At 50.3% G+C, this 12631-nt stretch overlaps 1 pseudogene; it reads right to left on the reverse strand.

The window, feature by feature from the left end:
• Positions 1-4037: 4037 nt before the first annotated feature.
• LOC125533326 (small nucleolar RNA Z247) lies at positions 4038-4178 on the reverse strand (annotated as a pseudogene).
• Positions 4179-12631: the final 8453 nt, after the last annotated feature.

The raw sequence follows: 12631 nt of genomic DNA on the forward strand, positions 1-12631 counted from the left end.
GTAAGATGAATTAGCTAGATATTAATTAATTAGGTATATGAGATTATTTGAACTAGTTGAATTAATATAACTAGTTTATTTTTAGTAAATGCTTAGTTGAACTAGCTAGTTGAATTAGTACTAGTTTATTTTTAGTAAAAAAATTTAGGTATATGAGATTTGATGATCTAATTAAAATATTACTATATATAGCTACTTTATATATTTTAGTAAGAAAATTAATAGAACTAGTTTATTTTTAGTAAATTCTTAGTTGAATTAGTTGAATTAATAGAACTATTTATTTTTAGTAAGAAAACTTAGGTATATGAGATTTGATGATCTAATCAAAATATTACTATATAGAACTACCTAGTTTATTTTTAGTGAATGCTTAGTTGAATTAATAGAACTAGTTTATTTAGTTGAATTAATAGAACTAGTAGGTGCTTAATTTTCACATATATATGAACATATGTTAGATATTAATGTCAAATGTTAGATGAATTAGATATAAATTATATGTTAGATATATATTTAATTTATTTATATGAGATTTGATTATCTAATTAACATTTTACTATATATAACTAGCTACCTTATTTTTAGTAAGAAAATTAATTGAACTAGTTTAGTTGAATTAATTAGTTGAACTAGTTAGTTGAATTAGTTGAGCTACTTTATTTAGGTATATTTTTTGTAAGTGCTTAGTTGAATTAACAGAACTAGTTGAATTAGTTGAATTAATAGAACTAATAAGTGTTTAATGTTTCACCTATGAACATAGGAATGCCGTCTGACGACAAACACGATTTCATTATGTGCGAATACTGCGAAGACCAGCGCAGCCTATGCGGCAGAAATTTTCTAGTTGATGATAGGCGCTTCAGCATCAAGCTGGATGAGAACTTCGAAGTGGATACAGTTAGTCAGAACGACAAGTCTTTTTTTCATAATTAAGCATGACTTATGTTTCATTTGCTTCAACTTTTAATTTAATTTTTTTCACTATTCTACTAGCGTATCCACTGCCATGCAAGAATTTTTTATCTTGGATAAGATAGGTTTCAGTCCTAACAAAACTATGGAGGTAAAAGTTTACTTGAAGACCGAGCATGGTTATACCTTCAATGTCAAATTATACAATGCAGGCACATACACCTATTTTGAATGCAAAACTTGGCAAGCACTATGCAAGGCTTATGCATTTGAGCCTGATATGGTTATCACCTTTGATATTCGTCCAAAAGATGATATTGAAGGTAATAGAGACATCTGGGTCGATGTGGAGACGCCTCCAGTTCTACCATTATGTGAGTTTATCAACCATATTTATGTCTTCGATATTGTTTATTCAAAAAGAGTTGACAAGTAATTTATATTGACAGCTTATTTCCAATCAAGCAAACATGTCCAGCACTTGGTAGACAGGACCGTCCACTGTCCCAAGGCTGAACTAAACTGCGAGGAGACAAGTCATTATGTTTCATGGCTTGAGGATCTTGATGCTGTCAAGACAAAAAAATTCCCGCACTTAGAAATGTTAGTACTCAAAACGTGCGACCAATAGTGTCCGTACTGAACTACGGTCACATATATTTAGGAAAGATGGTAAGATTTCTACTATTTCTCCTCAGTGCATCTTTTGCATACATTATATTTTAAGCTAAACTCCATTGCTAAGTATGTTACTATACGATGTTCTTCAACGGGGACTCCCGATGAATGTTGTGCCTGATTGGATCGAGACTAAAGGTACCATGAATATTGTTAGCTTACGGCCAAGATATCCTACAATGCACTTTAGTGCATTCGGGATTTCTAATAACAATGAATGCTTAATAGTAAAAGACTAGAGCAAAATTGTGAACGATTGCAGAGAAGTACTAGGGGGCAGCAATCAGAAGCGCAACCCACGATTAGGAGACAGGTTCATCTGCATGCTCCAATATGATGAATCAGGAAAGCTATACATGTTCTATGCTATTTTACCTGAGAGAGAGCAGCAGGAGTGATTAGCTAGTTCATGCTCTTAGTACTTGTCCTCTCATGTCCGCGTTCTTCGTCTTGAACTTAATCTCAAAGAGTGATTTGCTTTTTGTGGTGTTATGAACGCTTATAATCATTACCTTGTTGAACTTGATGATATCTTTGCTTTTGGTACAAGTGAATGTTTCTTCTTTAAGCTAGTGTTGGTGGTGATTAGATAGCGGTAATGACTATATGATGATTAAGTAGTGGTAATGAGACGACTATTATATGATGATTTTTAGCTAGCTATGAAAACTGTTGTTGGTGATGATATATATGATGCAAGAGTTTTTATATTAATATGATGATGATGATGATGAGTTATTATATCATTTATGAAAGAAACCGCGGATTAGTTTCAACTGGATGGATTCTAGCTAAGTGATCAAGTATATGCCATATCCATATTACCTCAATCACTTAATTAGGTGATCAAGTATATAATATGGATATGGCATATACTTGATGACTTAGCTAGGATCCACATGCATCCAGTCAAACTAATATGCGGTACTTTCACCTAATGATTTAACAACTCATTATAATGTAAAAAATCACTAAATTAAATTGAAAACACAAAATTAAAGTAAAAATAAAAAATAAAACCAAAGCACACCCAAACATTTAGTACCGATTGGTGTTACCAACTGGTACTAATGTCCTACGCGCGCCCGGAGCTGGCTCGTGCCACGTGGTTGCCCTTTAGCACCGGTTCGTGCTGAACCGGTACTAGGGGGGGGGCTTTAGTGCCCACACTTTAGTGCCGGTTACCGAACCGACACTAAAGGGCCTTACGAACCGGTGCTATTGCCCGGTTCTGCACTAGTGATGGCGGTAAGCTGCGACGCCGACGGCGGAAGCTACGATGGCGCGTGGGGATGCTGCCGTACAGCGGCGTCGGCTACGGCGGGCGCTGCGACGCGACAGCGGATTGCGACGGCGCAGCGCCGTCGGCCACGGCGGTTTGCGGCAGCGCTGGTGGATGCATCGTCGGTGGAGGGGAATGAGATGCGGGAAAGAGAGCGAACGAGGCCGTGCGGCTGTGGAACAGATAAGCGGGGACTAGAGAGCGATGGGGCCACAGAGGGACACGTGGTTGGTGCACGAGGCATCTTACGCGAGTGAGAAATCAACCAGTTGTTTTTAATCGTTTTCCATTGCTATAGCCAAGCATCTTTTCTAGTACTCCCTCTGTAAACTAATATAAGAGTGTTTAGATAACTAAAATAATTATCTAAACATTCTTATATTAGTTTACGGAGGGAGTACTACTTTAGCTACCAAAGGATTTATAGCCTAGCATCCCAAACCCTCTATACGCTTAAGTGGACGGCCCGTCATTGGCGGGTAAAAAAAAGACCCACCCGAACACCTCACACCGGCCTTAAATGTCCGGACTGATCGGCACCTCTCATATTTAGCTCAAATAGGGGGCAGATATGCAGAGGGCCGGGAGCCATGTTGGCCCATCTTGACCCCACATATATTTGTCTCCATCCTCTTAGAACCAAACCCTAACTAGTCCAATCCACTCCACTCCACATAACTGATTGACCAACATGTTGAATCCTCATACCTGCTCCGCTTGCAGTGTGGACTTGATCTTGGCCGCAGTACTTCTCCTTCCTGGTGAAATTTTCAGTGTGGACTTGATGTGGCTTGCGGCGCCACTGTCAACGTACCAATTCGTGCTGACTCCATATGACCCTTCATAGGCGCCAGCCACCTTCTCGTCCTGTGAAGAGTCACCATCATCTTCTTCAAACCTGTACTATCAATCTTTGTCAGGCTTGGTTTGTCGTAGATCTAACAATGTACAACATCCGTGAGGACTTGGAGGAGCTGTTGCGATGGCCGCTGTTGTTGGTGTAGGAGGGGCAACCGCTGGAGCGCTGGTTGTTGGTGCTGATGTTGCCGCCGCTCTTGCCCTTTTTCCACGGCAGGGAATAGTAGAAAGAACCACCACCATGTCGCAAAATATTTGAAATCGGCGGTGTTGCTCGAGCCATGAAACATCTCCACTCTTTTATCAAAATTACTCATTTGAGCAAAGAGATCATCGAGGAGACCGCCTCAGTGCGGGCATCGAGAGTCGACACCAGGGGGGCTGGTATTCCTTGTGAAGACCGACGATGATGTAGGAGATCACCTCGTCCTCGTCCAATGGCTTTCCCGCAGTAGCGAGTTCGACGGCGAGGGGGAGCATGTAGGCAAAGTAGACACCCACAGTATGGGTTCCCTTCTACGCGTTGGAGAGGGTGATGTGGTTGTCGTTCACATGTGATTGAAACTGCGATGAGAACATGCTCGCGAGTGCAATCCAAAGCTCATGTGCCTTGTGGATGGAGGTGACCTTAACAAGAACCTCTCGGAATAAGTTGTTCAGTAGATGCACAAGTACCTGCTAGTCTTCCCTAACCTAGGCGTGACGAAGAGGGTTTGGGACAACTTCATCTTTTACTTCCTAGCTTGTTCCTCGTGGTGATGGTTTTTTTTCTTTGGCTCCGGGGTGGTTCCAGGCATAGCCGAAAAAACCCGCGTTGATGAGCTGCGGCGTGATCGGTGCACGCCAAAGGATGTAGTTCGTCCTGGTGAGCTTCTCCATAACTTGTCCATGGATGCTGGACAGAGGAGCGCTAGAGGAAGAAGACATTGCGAGTGGTGACGGGGATGATATGATGGAGCTAGATGTAATGGAAGAAGGAGGCTCTGATTACCATGTAAAGATTGCTTGAAGCGTCTTACCTCATTGAAGGTGATATGTATGTGTCTATATAGGCAGGGGCTTATCCCTGAGATAAGCATATAAGTTGTTCAGATTAATCTTGAGAATCAAGTAAGGGAGATAGAGAGATAAGGCCTACGGTTACAAACAAGAGAATGCTAGGCTAATAAACTAGCTCCCTGAACATGGCTCCCTAGCCTACACACACACACACACGCTCGCACGCGATATGTAAGTATGTATGTTTGACAGTAGTATGCAGAGACCTGATATCTCTAACAACCCCCTGCACGAGGAGGCAGAAGACCAGGCGGTTGTGGCGCAAAACTATCCACATAGGTTTCTTCATGAATCAATTACACTGGTGCTAAAACTTGGCATTAGAAATCACTTTAGTGACAAAACTTGCGGCATACATTGAATTGGTGTTATAACTTGGCTTTAACGTGCATATACGGTGTAAATCGCAGAGGCCGGGTGTAATATTTAAATTTTTTAAGTAATAAAGCGCCCCTTCTTGAAAAAACATACGGTGCAAATCATATTTGTATACTGACACAGTGCTAAATAGGCACGCCCCGTGCATGGGACCCACTGTCAGCCATTGAATGGTAGAGATAGGGCTTGTGGCTTTGTTATTGATTGATGGATTTTGAACCCGTGATCTTTCTTCATCAGTACAATAAAGAGTGACATGCCACTAGATAGACAGGACTTCGTGCTTTGAGCCATCTCAAAGATTAAGTAAACGCTAGCGACTACCGAGGATGTTTGTTATGTGACAGGACTGACAACCTTGAGCGTCGAGGCTGGCCGAACCCAGGGTACCCACGTGTTCGTGCACTGCATTTTTGCAGGAGAGGTTTGGATGCGTTTCCTGCCTGGCCGGAGCTGCCTTTCCAATTCCTAAGAGCATCTCCAGCCATTCGGTCCCCCAAACATTTAAAAAAAATAGCCTGGGGACGACTGGCATTAGTTCGCCCCCTGGGGGCGACATAGCTCCCAGTCACGTCTCTAGGCGCCGGCCCCAGAACGCGGAAAATTCAAACTTGATCGTTTCCGCTTACAAAAGACGCCATAAGTTCGGCGATCACAAGTCACAGTTCGGCGATCGGATATAGTCAGGCGTATAAAAAATAGAGCGGCATAAGTTCGCGTGCACAACATATCACTCGGCGGGGTCGGCCTCAGGCGTCGGCGGAGTCGGCGTGCATGGGCTTGGCGGTGTCGGAGCTGCTTCTGTGCTAGGCGTTGTCGGCGCGGCTTCGGTGTTGCTGGGCGTCGTGGAGGCGTCATCACGCGGGCTTGGCGGCGGCGTGGGCGTGGGCGCGGGAGTTGGCGTCGCCGTCGTCGGCAGCTGGTTCAGGATGAGGCCGCGCTCCGCCATGTACCACGCCTTGAGCTTCTCGCTGGTGCTCTGGAGTATGTTCACCCCGCCCATCAGAAAAGCCGGGTTGGTGTTCCTCTTCTTCGCGGCGACGTTGGTCAGGAGCAGGTCGATCTTGATGGCGATGTTCGTCATCAAGGACAACCACCGCGCCGCGGTTTTCTCGTCACGCAGGGCGACCCGGGCGTGTGCGTCGGCGAGGCAATACTCGATGGACTCATGTACTCGAGCGGTGGCCGCGTCGGCGTGTTTCCCCTTCTTGGCACCTTTGTTGCCGTCCGGCCGCCCCTCTGACGCGTCCGGAGTCGGCGCGTCCGGCTTGTATATCTCCTTGGCCTTGTCGAGGGTGCGCCGAACTTTCGCCCACTTCTCGCACTTGTCAATGCACTTGTAAACGTGGAGGTATTTGAATTCGGCATCATTGTTGCTCTGCCGATACAGGGCGAACATGCGCAGCAACTGCGTGAAGGAACAAACAGTTGGCGGGCGCACACGTCGAAGACAGGCGGAAGACCGGGGTGGCATACCTGATCCTCAACGCTGGCGCCGCTCTCTGGGCGAGCCGCGACCTCCTCGACGACCCCATGCCATTTGTTGCACGCCCCTGGATACGCCCCCAATGGTTCGCCATCGCCTTCGACCCGCGCTGCATGTAGACGCCTTTGAAGTAGGGGTTGACGAACTTGCGCTCGTCGAACTCGGCCTTGATGCGCTCCCAGTACGTCTCGATGCTCTGGTTCGTGCCGGTGGTCGGGTCGAGGCAGACGACTTTCCATACTTCGGCGAGGCATTCCTCCTCCTTGGGCGCCCACTTGATGCACGGCTCGCCTGACCTTGCCGCCCGCTTCTTCTTCTTGCGCCTCCTCGCCGGAACAGTCGCCGGCTCCTCCTTCTCGTCCTCCTCCTCCTCCTGCTGCTCCTCCTGTTCCTCCTCGCCGTAGACGTAGTCGAGCTCGCCGTCCATGCCGCCGCTGAGATCCACCGTCTCGTCCGGGGTGACGAAACCGGGGGCCGCGGCCGAACCTGCCGCGATGATGTCGTCCATGTCGGCCTCGGTCTCGTCGGTGTCGCCGACGTGAGAGAAGGGCAGCGCGCCACGGCGGAGTGGGGGCGTCGGGGAGGAAGCATAGGCGGGCGGCAAGTAGTTGTATGGAAGGTACTGCACACCGGCGAAGGCGGGCGAGGGCGTGCGCTGGGCCGGGTGTCCATGGGGGAAGGTGACGTTTGAGTTGAACCCACCGTGAGCGTCCCTGTCGGCATAGCCCGGCGAGGGCGATCCTCATGGCTGCTACGACGGAGAGCCGACGCCTTGCTGGCCCCAGGGTGCGTACTCGGCGTGGCTGCCGGGTGGATTCATCATCCCCGCGTGAGTCGCCTCGGCCTCAGCTTGGTCCGCCGAAGCGGCAGCCGCAGCTGCGCGTGGCGCGTTGTCACGGGCCTTCTTGGCGATGGTCCTGTTCCGCCGGTCGGTGGTGACAACCTCCCGCCGCTGAACTTCCGCCCTTCAATCGGCGTTTGTCATGCCCGGTGGCTTGGACGGCGGCTCCCTCGGCTTCTTCTGCTTCGGCTGGGCGACGGAGGCGGTCGCGGTTGCCGCAGCGCGGGGGACGATGTACTTCTTGGGTGGGATGGCGGCCGACTGGGAGGCGAGCGAGAGGGAGATTGGTGGGAGAAAATGAGAAAATGGGAGGGAAGTGGGAAAAACGGAAAGAAACGGCGGGAGAGGCGCTCGACTCGCCGACAATGCGGACCCACGTGCCCTTTTCGCTTGTGCCGGCGCTCCAGGCGCTTCCCAGGGTGCCGGGTTCTGTCTGGGTCCGCCGACACCAGTTTCGTCCCGAGCCAGCGAAATACGGGCTTCTGGAGGGCAGCTGGGCAGATTTTTCGGCGCCGGCGCGGCAAAATCGTCTGGGGAGGGTCTATTGGAGACGCGCCTGGAGATTCTCTGACATCAACGACAGGAGCTTGAGCTTGGAGGACCGGTGGTTGCACGCACGGAAGGCTGCTCCAAAACAGCTATGGAGACACTGACGCGGTGATGATCTTGGTTCATTTGGCACATTTGAAAGGAGTGAAATGCTCAGATTTTCGAGGGTGTTATGACGGACCCTACTGACGTGGTGAGCATGGTCATTGAGGACCGCAAAGCCAGGCACACGGCTGGTTGCTTCGCCACCACCGTGGCTGGCTAGCCAGCCTGCAGGCAAAGCCTACCTAGGCCGGGCAAGCTGTTTCCTTGGCCGAAGCCTTGCATGCACTCGTCGGGTAACCTGAGGTCTTGTAGTGGCTCTGCCTGCTTCTATTCTTTTCAATGTAAAATCCTTTCTCTGTCTCTCTTCTCTTCTTCTACTCCTAAATGAGTCTGCGATCACAATGGTAGGTCAGTGGTCGTAGTTCGTTTCGTTCGTACGTCCTCGCTCGCGCGACTCCTTTCGCAAAACTATGTGCCGACATGTGGGACAGATGTTTACCCCATGAAAAAAAAGTGAAATCAACTCCTCCCTATCTTGGTCTAAAAAAATCTTGCTCTCATTCATATCCTCAACCCCCGTATGAGATCGCCCCGTCGCCGCCGAAGGCCACAGCCCTGCCCCCGGCACCTCTCCTCTCCCGGCGGCCCTCCTTCACCGCAGTCTCCTATACTCTGCCCCGTCTGCCCAAGTCTCTTCTCCCTTCGGCACGTATCAGCCGCGACCGCGATGCCTGTCGACGACCACCACCCGCCCAAGTTATCTATGGGTTCTCGAAGGTGAGATTTTTTTTGAAACGAGGCAAAAGACTTGCCATTTTCATTGATTAAGAAGAAGTGAGAATTGCCCTGTTAATTGACGAAAAACCGGGCTAAAACCGAAACAACCCAACCCATAAACACATGGGTGCCACCGGCCAACCTGGCCACCAATATGAAACAGACTCCACGACGGCACATGCCAACAGATGGCCACACACACGAACAACTCACAGCTCTGACTTTGACGATGATCATCGCCCGGGAAATATGCAGGACTTGCGCCGACCGTGCCTGCCGCAAACGACCACCGAGCGCCTATCATCGTCACCACCTCGACTCGCTCCACCGCAGCTCCGACTTCAGAGCAACAAGGCAATTCACGAAAGAGCACCTCGGACACGCCGGGAAGAACCGACTACCGAAGCCCGAGCTGCGACCAAGCTCCTCTCGACGCCATCATCGTTACCAAACAGAAATCAGCGCCCCCGAAACGGTCGCCTCTGCAACCACGCGGCGAAGATGCCGCCTTCCACCGGTCTCCAGTTGTAGCCGGCTCCGAGACGATGCCTCCAAGGAGGAAGAAGACGTGGAGACGCCTTCATTGTCCGATCCCCGCGGATCTGAGGATTCCCTCCGGAGCCAAGGCTGCGGGGAGAAACACCACACCAAAACGACGCTTCCAAGAAAGAGTGCGGCGCCCGCGTGCGTAGCCGTCGCCGGATCCGGCAGAGGCCGAAGAAGGATTTCTCCCGGAGATGCTCAATCACCGCAAGCCCGAACTAGCCGGCCACCAACCACCACCAAAGCAGCACCGCAGAGCACCAAGGGGAAGCTCCCGCCAGCGCCCGCGCCCGTCCCAGCCGAGGTCGTCCCACGCGACCCCCCGGCCAGTAGCAGACGTGCTGCCGGGTCCTGGGCGCGCACCGCCGTCTCCACCAACCGGCCGACCCCGCTAGAGGAGGCCGCCGCCCCGGTATGCTGCTCCGGCGAGGCGCAGCTGCGCCGCCAGCACCCGCACCACCGCGTCCACCGAAGATCGCCCCATGCCCCGCCAGCCACCTCCACGACGCGCCCAGCCGCAGCCACGCCAGATCCGACCAAGGCCGGTTGAGTCCGGCCGCCACGCACCTTCCGTCGTCCCTCTGCCGCGTCCCTCCGCTGGCGCCGGAGCAAGGGACCCACACCGATGACCGACGCCGCCGAACACCCGGAGCGGCCTCCGCAACGCCTGCCGGCGCCGAATCGCACCCGAGTGGCCGGGATTCGCGCGCCACGCCATCCAGCGAGATGCCCCGCCACCCTCCCTGGAGCCTGCCCGGGCTTCGCCGGCGGGCTCCTCAGGCGGCAACGAGACACGGGGGGGGGGGGGGGGGGGGAGATGGCGACGGTGGGGGTTCACCCGTGTCGCCAGAGCAGAGGCGACGCGGGGGTGGAGGAACAGGACGCGTGCGGACAATAAATGTAACAGATCGTTCGAAGGTGAAATTCCCTCTTTTCCATTTGTTCCCGTTCATTCCCTATTTGCGTGTGCCTGTGATTTTTCTCGTATGAACTATAGGGTGGTGAATAAATCTTGGTTGATGGATTTACCTTCACGGAAGATGAATTTCGGATTTTATTTTCAGTTTCGTGTTCCAATAAACTTCTTTTACCGCCCCGCATCCAGTATACTACTGTAGCGACTGGCCTGGGTCCTCTGCTTTCGTCCGCCGCCGGCACAAGCTGAAACTCATTCATGGGGAGCGCCTGCTAGCGGCGATAGAGGCTGCGAGGAGCAGATCAAGGCCTCCCAATAGGCGCATGATCAAGTCATGAAACTTGTCGATGAATTAGTTTTCCGCATTATCTTTACTTCAGCATGTAGTTGGGTGTAACGTGAGGTCTGCTCTTATTCTAAGTTGCAAGAGGAGCGACGCTGCCAGTGTGTGGCGAACGAGCGGCCCCTGGGTCTCGACAAGATGCCTGAGCTGGGCATTAGAGACGATGGCCCGACCCTCAACCTGATTTCCCCAAACTTGCTCGGTGAGCAGTGCCATCGTGTTCTCTTTGCTCTTACTATCATGGCTAGGTTGACAAAGATCCAAGGGTAGTTAGGCCTCTTCCAACGGATTGGTGCTAAAGTGAGATGCTAAGTGCATATGCTTAGCAACTAATGTCCCCAGTGCATCAATGCTTAGGTTTTGTTGTTAAGCCTTTTTTATTTAATTCTTTAGTAACAAAACTCCTTCGTGTATTGTTTGATAGTCATTTTGCATAGGTCCACATGCTTAGCATAGGTTATTTTTCGCGTCATCATAATGCTCTCTCTCCTCATTAATTACTTCATTTTTCTGTCTATGTGACATCCTTAGCACATGTACACTGTGAAGCACTCGGAAGGATCTTAGATATCCGTATTGATGAAACCGGATCAGCAGCATCGCTAGTACCGCATGTCTCTCATCCACCGGTATATGTGCTTGCAGTTCATTATGGGGAGATCATAGTCTTCGCGTGGGCGAACCAACCTGTGGTTGGATGGTTAGGTGGACAGTGGTATCTCCAGCCCACCAAGATTCAAGTCTTGGTGCTCGCATTTATTCTGGATTTATTTTAGTATTTTCGGCGATGCGCGTTTAATGGGAGAAGACGTTCCCGTCGACTACGAGGCGCATACGATGACTTCGTAAAATCTCAAGATGATATGTCGGCTCACTCTCGGAGAGGTGCTCATAGGGATAAGGTGTGCGTGTGTGCGCTTATAAGGATGAGTGTATGCATGTATATATAAGCGCTTGCATTTGTACTATCTTAAAAAATTAGTTTTCGCCCAACGTAATTGATCGACCGACCCAGCCGTTCTCCTTGTTAAATCGACGACTCTCTGCTTCTTCGGCAGACGCCCCTGGGCGCTCGTCTCCTCTTCGACCGCGCGCCCGTGGGGCCACCGTGATCGTGGACCGATGCTTCTACGGTTATGACATTATGGCCTGTCATCGTGTGCCCCATCCTCACCCTAGCATCTGTTGGGGAACGTAGCAATAATTCAAAACTTTCCTACGTGTCATCAAGATCAATCTAGGAGATACTAGCAACGAGAGAGAGGGAGTGCATCTTCATACCCTTGAAGATCGCTAAGCGGAAGCGTTACAAGAACGCGGTTGGTGGAGTCGTACACGCAGCGATTCAGATCACGGTCGATTCTGATCTAAGCGCCGAACAACGGCGCCTCCGCGTTCAATACACGTACAGCCCGGGAACGCCTCCTCCTTCTTGATCCAGCAAGGGGAGAGGAGAAGTTGAGGGAGAACTCCGACATTGACGGTGTGGTGGTGATTGATATGTCTCCAACATATCTATAATTTTTGATTGCTCCATGCTATATTATCTACTGTTTTGGACATTATTGGGCTTTATTATCCACTTTTATATTATTTTTGGGACTAACCTATTAACCGGAGACCCAGACCAGAATTGTTGTTTTTTGCCTGTTTTAGGGTTTCGAAAAAAAGGAATACCAAACAGAGTCTAAACGGAATGAAACCTTCGGGAACGTGATTTTCTCATCGAGTACAACTCAGGAGACTTGGACCCTGCGTCAAGGCACGTAACAGGAGGCCACGAGGTAGGGGGGCGCGCCCTACCCTACCAGGCACGCCCCCCACCCTCGTGGGCCCCTTGTTGCTCCACCGACGTACTTCTTACTCCTATATATACCCACGTACCCCCAAACGATCAGAGACGGAGCCAAAACCCTAATTGCACCGCCGTAACTTTCTGTATCCACGAGATCCCATCT

Source organism: Triticum urartu, chromosome 1A, assembly GCF_056163025.1.
Source record: "Triticum urartu cultivar PI428250 chromosome 1A, HENAU_Tu73, whole genome shotgun sequence".
Taxonomy (NCBI): Eukaryota; Viridiplantae; Streptophyta; class Magnoliopsida; order Poales; family Poaceae; genus Triticum; species Triticum urartu.